The sequence below is a fragment of the Hevea brasiliensis genome, chromosome 8, assembly GCF_030052815.1.
Source record: "Hevea brasiliensis isolate MT/VB/25A 57/8 chromosome 8, ASM3005281v1, whole genome shotgun sequence".
Classification (NCBI taxonomy): Eukaryota; Viridiplantae; Streptophyta; class Magnoliopsida; order Malpighiales; family Euphorbiaceae; genus Hevea; species Hevea brasiliensis.
In genome coordinates this window covers 40,331,247-40,338,928 of record NC_079500.1, presented here as the reverse complement: position 1 = coordinate 40,338,928, position 7,682 = coordinate 40,331,247, and positions in this window count along the sequence as shown.

The following is a 7,682-nucleotide window of genomic DNA, read 5'->3' as shown; positions in this document are numbered from 1 at the left end:
ACACTGTAACTATTTCACATTTTTACCCATATCTACCACTTTAAGGGATGTAGCACGTCTTACTAGCCTACCTATCCTTGGAGAGATTTCATCAACTTTAGCTATTGAGTTAGCATCCATTTGGCCCATTAGAAAATTTGAGACGTCCTTTGTCAATTTTGTCTCACTAAATGTTGGGAAAGGTGACATCATTGATGAAGAACATGTCTTATTCTTATTGGGCCTTATCAATAAATTTAAATTTTACCCTTTTATAGGTACACCATCCTTGGAGTTATTGCCCATAGCTTAGACACTAGCTGATGGTATACCCTTGAATCTTGGTGAGATGTTGCTGGGCCATTTATACTCCTCTCTAGGCTCACTGTTCGAGATAATGTTACCTCTATCGGTGGACACGACATTCTATGGCTACTCTAGCTTTAGAATTTCCACTACTTTCTTGATCTCTGGCTACCTTCTTATACTATCTTGACATAATGTTCTTCATACAATATAGTTGTGTCTGGCTATTAGACTACACTTACACCTTTAGACCTCATTCACTTCTTTTAGACCCTGGACCTAGACTGTTTAGCACAACAATTTTATCTCTTCACCGACCATCTTGAATGGGTCCTTGGTTATTTAGATCTTGATGTCATGAGGACTACTATTAGCTTAGTTGTTGACGTTATTGCTGAGGTATAGGTTAAAATTATAACTAACCAACGACTACATATTGGAGTCTTATTAATCGGGCCATGCACCTCCTTATGGCTATGAGGTTGGGATATGTTCATGCTATCCCTTACCTTCCTACTTTGTTGTCTGGTGGGATAGCCTTTGTAGATAGGATGAGATGGACTTTAGTAAATGACATCTGCCACACGACTAGTGAAGTCGAGAGGGCACTTAAGTACTTTTCTACTCATGACAAGCTTGCTAGAGCCCTTAGCTATACTCCTGAGTTCTCTGAATGGTGGAAGATTCCAATGAAGACTTTCCTTGTTCCCCAATCAGGTATGACTCAAAACTATTATATTTTTAGCTTATTCTTTATTACTCTATGTTAATCGTTTCCTTATAGGCCACACATCAAGCTCACTAACTCCAAAGAAGGCAAGACTGTAATGATCAGGCTCCAACCACTAGAGAAATTGTTCGCTTTGGCCGTAAGCCTCACGGTTTTGTCCCATAGGTGGAATGGAGAACTTCCCAGGAGGTCACCCATCCTAGGATTTCTCTCAAGCAAGCACGCTTAACCCTGGAGTTCTTCCAACTCTCCAGGCCATTCCACCAAAAGGTGCCTCTAGTGATTAGTTCTCCAATTTTATATATCAGTACTTTTTGAACCCAAGACCATCTCCGTGCTTTGTCAATATGGGATTTGTCTAAGGGACCTTTCTCCCCCCCTTTCGGGACTCCGCGTCCTCGCTGAGGTTTGCCCCATCATCGCCCAAGAGGACACGCGAGCGGCTTTGATACCAATTGTAACAAAACATGTCACACCCTACTCCTTGTAAGATGTAACATGCTCCTGTAGTATACCTAATGAATTACCGTACCTCAACTACCGATAACCCATTAAATATACTACAAGGAATTTTAAAATAATTTTCGTTCATTTTTAAATTGGTGGGTAAAATTTTTTCAGATATTAAAAACTTTTATTTAAAGTCCAAACATAAATATAAATTTTAGATATTTAAAATCTCCGCAATTTTTATAAAAATTTACGCAGAGTGCCGTCTGTATTTTGAGAAAATATTTCTTCAAAACCTGAAAATAAAGACACTCCCAATATTTTTTTCAATCATAACTCCATTATTCAATCTCATTTCACAAATTAACACAAGCAACTCAATACACAGTTTAAATTAAATCAAACATTGAAATATCTCATTAAGATAACAAAATTAATATTTAAATTCATGGAAGTATTAAAAATTTAGTAGTACAAAACTTTATAAGTACATAAAATCTCAAGATAATATTATAATAATTTGTATTTGATTACAATCCAAAAATATATTACAAAAGAGTTGGTACAACTGCTCAAAGGAAATTTCATACATATAATTACAGAATTACATCAAAATCTAAAGTACAAGGGTATACCTATGATATACCCGAAGATAATCTCACTATGTTTTTTCAGAAATCTTGCTCAGCTGCTTTATATTTTCTTTCACCTGCGATAGCATACAAAGCTATCGTTGAGTGGTGAACTCAGTGGTGCACAAACTAATAATTTAAAACTTAATACAATTTATACTTTGACAACTCATAACAAATAAAAATTTACAATTTCTAAATTCTTCGAAATTCCTGACACCTAGAAATCAATATTTTCATTCATGCAAATTATTCAGTTGAATAACATTTTGATCAAATAGTAACTATTTATCTACATTTCTTTTAAATCATGAAATAATACAAAAATTTTGAATTACTGACAAATTATTTATTTCAACCACAATTTATCAAACTATGCATAATTTAAAGGGCGTTGCCAATAATTCACATAGTTGAACCCATGACCCAAAATTCAAATAGATGCCGTGTTGTACACCACGACATTTCAAACTCTCCCAATAAACGAGGCTAAAATGGAGGAACAAAGACTAGCTAGTATATATGAGTACTCATTCAAACTCTTTCCCAACTGGCAAGCCAGAGAGGAAGGAACTCACCCCATCTAGTGGAGGAGATATCTCACTAGACAAGTTAATGAGAATTCACAACATATATTGCCATGTCAACTGTGGTTTCAAATCATATTCAAAACAATTTCTATTTACAAAGTGTTTACAAACCATTAACATATTGAATCATCATAAATTCATGCTCAAGGTTGGCAACACATCAAACTTAAAATTTACAATCCTCAAAACCATGCAATAAATCTTTAAATGTATAAGAAAATTTACATTTAATTTATCCAGCTTCATTCAACCAATTAAAATCCTAAACACAATAAAATTATAAATCATAAAATAAACTTGTTCAAATCAATTTAGAAGTGAAAAGTAACAAAATAGTTAGTTGTGCACAAACCTTATAAGAGTCGCCTCTTGGTCTTAACTCAATGTCTCGAGTTCTTTCCTGGCATTCTTTTCTACTGAAACACACAGTTTTACAGTGTTTCAGTATCACAATTTATCATAACTCCACGAATAAATTCAACTCTACTTATACCTAGCTTTAATATATTAAACTTGACGTTCTTTAAAATTTGTATTTCGGGGTTACTATTCACGATACTATTCAAGTCAATTTATTGACTTTCTAAGGCTTAATAGGTATGGGAATTCTATTTTCACTCACATACCACATTTTGGTTACCTAATTTTTTGGTTTTGGTTCTGTTCTCAAATTTTAAGTCTTTTAGGCAAAATTGCAAATTTTCAGTTTTGGTGTCCTGTTTTGCACTATTCCATTGGTCATGTTGCTGTTAGAATTTGGCTAAGTTTTCTTCATAGAAGTTGTTCCTTATTGTCTTAAATTTATTTCTCTTTTTGAATCACTCTATTTGGAATTTTGTAGCCCAAGATATGGCCATTTTCCTAAGGCTATCCAGATTAGTTCAAACCCAGAATTCTGGGCACTTTCTTGGTTCTGACAATTTTGGGTCACTACTTAGTTAAGGGCATAATTTAGACTTGTGTTCTTCATGAAAGTTGTAGGGCTATATCTCAGCTTTCTACTGGTAAAATATCAGGTCATTTGGACCTTCCTAGACTAAGTTATAGTCATTTACGTAATTACTGTTCATTTGGTCATTTTTGTACAGGTCAGTGTGCCCTATTCCTGATTTGGCCTAATTGTTCACTAAGTTATGGTCATTTTCTAGGCATGATCCCTAAATGAAAAATGTGCCATTTTGTGTTTAGTTTCATTACCAATTGGCGTTACACCAATTAGGTTTGTCAATTTTCAATTTTGGTCCCTGAAAGGGACCTTGGTCATGCTGCCTGCAGAATGACCATATCCAATCCGAATTCAAACTCAATTCCAACACTTCCTACATACCACAATTGGTCATACATGATGGTTCCTCAACTCAAGCAAGGTCAAACACATTATTTAACTAATTCTCACATTTTTCCTCCCAAAACCCTAGGTGCCAAACCCTAATTTTCATGCTTAGCTTATTTGATAAAATCTAAATGCATAATTAATACCTTTACACTCTTTTGCACTTAACTACTTCTTCATTTGCATCAAAATCATTCATTCTCAAACCTAAACCCTAGCTGGCTAAAATTTATGTTTGGTCCCTCAACCATGTTTTCTTTTGATTTTAAGGATGAAATCTAAGTTAAAGTAACTCAAAACATGTATTTTAAACATTAAATTTCAACGTAATTTCTTACCTCAACTTGAAGTTCCTCTTCCTCAATTCCTTCCTTTTTCGCTTTTCTTTTCTTGCTCATGCTTCTTTTCAAGTTGAACTAACAAGTTTTTATGGTTTATTTTAGGGTCAAAGTGGGTTGAGGTGGTTGGAAGAAAGCTTGAACTCAAGCTTTAATGTTAGTTTTTCAATGGAGAGGAAGATGTGGGGCAGCACACATTTGGGAAGAAGACCAAAATGACTTTTTTTTTTCTCTTAATTTGTTATTTTTATATGTATTTTCACTTAATTGACTTGGTCAATTATGGTAGGCAAATTAAAATTGTATTTTGACATCATAATGATATCATAAAGGTGATGTAAGGTGATGTAATAAACTTTTTTCCTTTTTCTTTTTCTTTTTTTTTTTTCATTTATTTTTCTTTAGTTCTTTAATTTAATTATATATTTCATAATTTTAATTTCTCACATTTTATTAGACAGTTAGGTCAGGAGTCAGCTCGAGGGTAAATTGACCAAATTGCCCCTCGCTGGTTCAATCTGGTTTGTAAGTTATTCGATATTTCTTCTGGATCCCTGACCTAATTATTTGACCTGCTTAACAATTCTTTTCTATGATTTTCTCTTTTCCACTGTGTTCGCAATGGTCCTAAGGACCGTGGCGTCATATTTTACGACTCAAAATTCGAGTTTAAATCGACCTCGCAGTCCTTCCCGAGAAGGTCACCCATCGCTGTGACTCTCGGCTCATTTAACTTCTTATGTTCTATTTTTCTTATTTATACTTAACTAATTGACAATTACTAATTATTTATGTTTAAGGCTTATCTAATTGTCTTAGATGTGGTTCTACTCCCCTTAATTATCCGGACCGACACCGGTCACCAGAATAGTGAAATATACCAGGCTATGTAAATAGGGGTGTTACAATTCTCTCCCCCTTAAAATAATTTCGTCCTCGAAATTGTGTCCACTATCTGTCCTCAAATAGTCATACATGTTGTTTTCTCAAGTTTTTCTCACATTGCTACATAGATTCATAATCAAAATAATGGTCCGTAGCACTTTAACCAATACTATTTACTCATCGATTGCTCACCTCGTGTGCCAAGTTTCTTATGAGCTTCTGTCATAAGTTAGATTCAAATTAATTTCAATTTTAGAGGTAAGCAAATCTGTGTGCTAGTGGATCCACTTTTTCTAGGATATCGTATGATCCTATGGGTGAGAACTTAGTTTTACTCTTTTCTTATCAAATCTCTTAATCATTTGATGCAACTTTCAGTTTAGTTTAGAATATTTTAGTCTTTTCTTGCTGTTGTTTTAGCAATTATTTTCCTTTGTAGTCTTTTTTTTTTTAAAATGACCTTGTTGGTCATATATGAACTGCTTATCTCTTTCTTGGCCATAGGTCCATAACCATTATCTTACCATCTCCATTTATGACCAAGGCCTATGTGCCATTTTGCACTATCTTGTTTGCTTTTGTTTAACTTATTTCTTTCTTTATAAAATAGTTCGGGATATCGTTGCGCGTCTTAAGTAAGTTGTTTGCCCTGGTGGCAATTCCTCATCTAGTGTTTTTCTCATTTCTTATTGTTCTATTTGTTTCTTCTTTTTTTTTTTTTTTCAATTCATAACTTAACTTTAATTATTTTATTCCTCAATCTTATCTTCTTCTTTAACTTAACTGTCGAGTCATAATTTAGCACCTCTTATCATCCCTAATAAATCCACTATACTTCAATATTACTTTGATTTGGTCCTCTGACCATTCTAGTTAATACTTTAACTAATATTCATAATGTTTCTTTATTACATTTGCACCAACTATTCTAATTTTTACTTCCACAACTCTTTTATCTATCGATATTCTATAGCTTATTTTCCGCTGGTTTACGATCATTACCCCTTTTTTTTTTTAACCATAAACAATTCTTTAACCTGAAGAAGGGAGTCTACCGGACTCTCCTTTTTTCCATGCTATTCAAAAGTTTCGCATTAATCCTCATCTAATCCTTATGATCCACACAATAAAATTGTGCTCTTCCTAAAGAATACCTGACCAACTAGTTCCTATCGAATTACTGTTATTAGTAGAACATCATTTCTTAATTGTTTTATAAGTTATAATTATCATCCATAGCATCCTGTCTCTTCTAGGGGAACAAAATCATATTTTGTGTCTCACTGCTATACAATTAGAATACTGTTCCTTACTAAACTTTGAGTAAAAGATCCATTGCAATACCAGAACAACTATAAACCCCATATCGGAGATTGGATGACTTAGCCCTATAGGTGTTATTTTTAAATTTTGACCATGCTAAAATCTCTAGTCCCATAACAATTCCTAATGTACTGCAATTCATGCTAGGGTAATGGAGTCATTAACTCTCACTACCTTGCAATCGTAATATTTTGATATTCTAATTATAGAGTTTTAAATCTCGAATTAGGATTTTCAAACTCAGTTCTAGTAATAAAACTCTATTCTGGTATATTTGTACCAGAGCGAAAGCCATTTGTAACTATTCTTATCCTTGTGTACTATTGGGTAGTACGTAGCTCTACACAATAAGTCCCAAGTCAGTACTATAATCTGCAGCTTACAGCACAAACATCAAGAATATTGCATAGTTACTACGATACATCCCAATAGATCAAACTTCTCTATATCTTATTTCTTTCAAATCCACTAATATCTTAAACTTATTTTGATTATGGTACCTACTGACATCTATCAATAATAATACCTTTGCTTTCATCTAGGGCAGATATATTAGTATAAATTACTTTTAGGTCCTTTTGCCTTACCTAATTAGGCTTACTAATTAACTTTATAATTTATCATAGTCTAGGAGATGTCTCTCACTAGAAACTTTTCCAAAATTAATTCTAATCACACTTATTATCGCAATTCTTATCCTAAAAGACTAATTACTAGCACATCAAAATTTATCTCCATGCAAGGGAATAACAGTAGAACATATAATTCTAGCATTAGCATATAAATAAGTTGAGCCGGAATCAGATAGTATATAATTATTCCTTTCAAAAGTTAAGAACGTACCGGCAACTACATTTGAAGTCTCTGCTTTTTCCCCTCGATGCATGGCATTCCCTCTTTCTAGTGTATTCCTTTGCTCGAGTTGGTCCATTGTGCTAGGAATACCCGAAGTGTTGTTTCTACTTTTGCCTCTGCCCCTACTGACTATTAATGAGCCTCTAAAATCAAAACCTTGGACTGATTCTTCTGGTGTAGTATGTGGCATAAATCGACATGCGCTAGTATAATCTTGGGCGTAATGTCCGATTCCACCACAATTGAAGCAGGCTCCAGTGA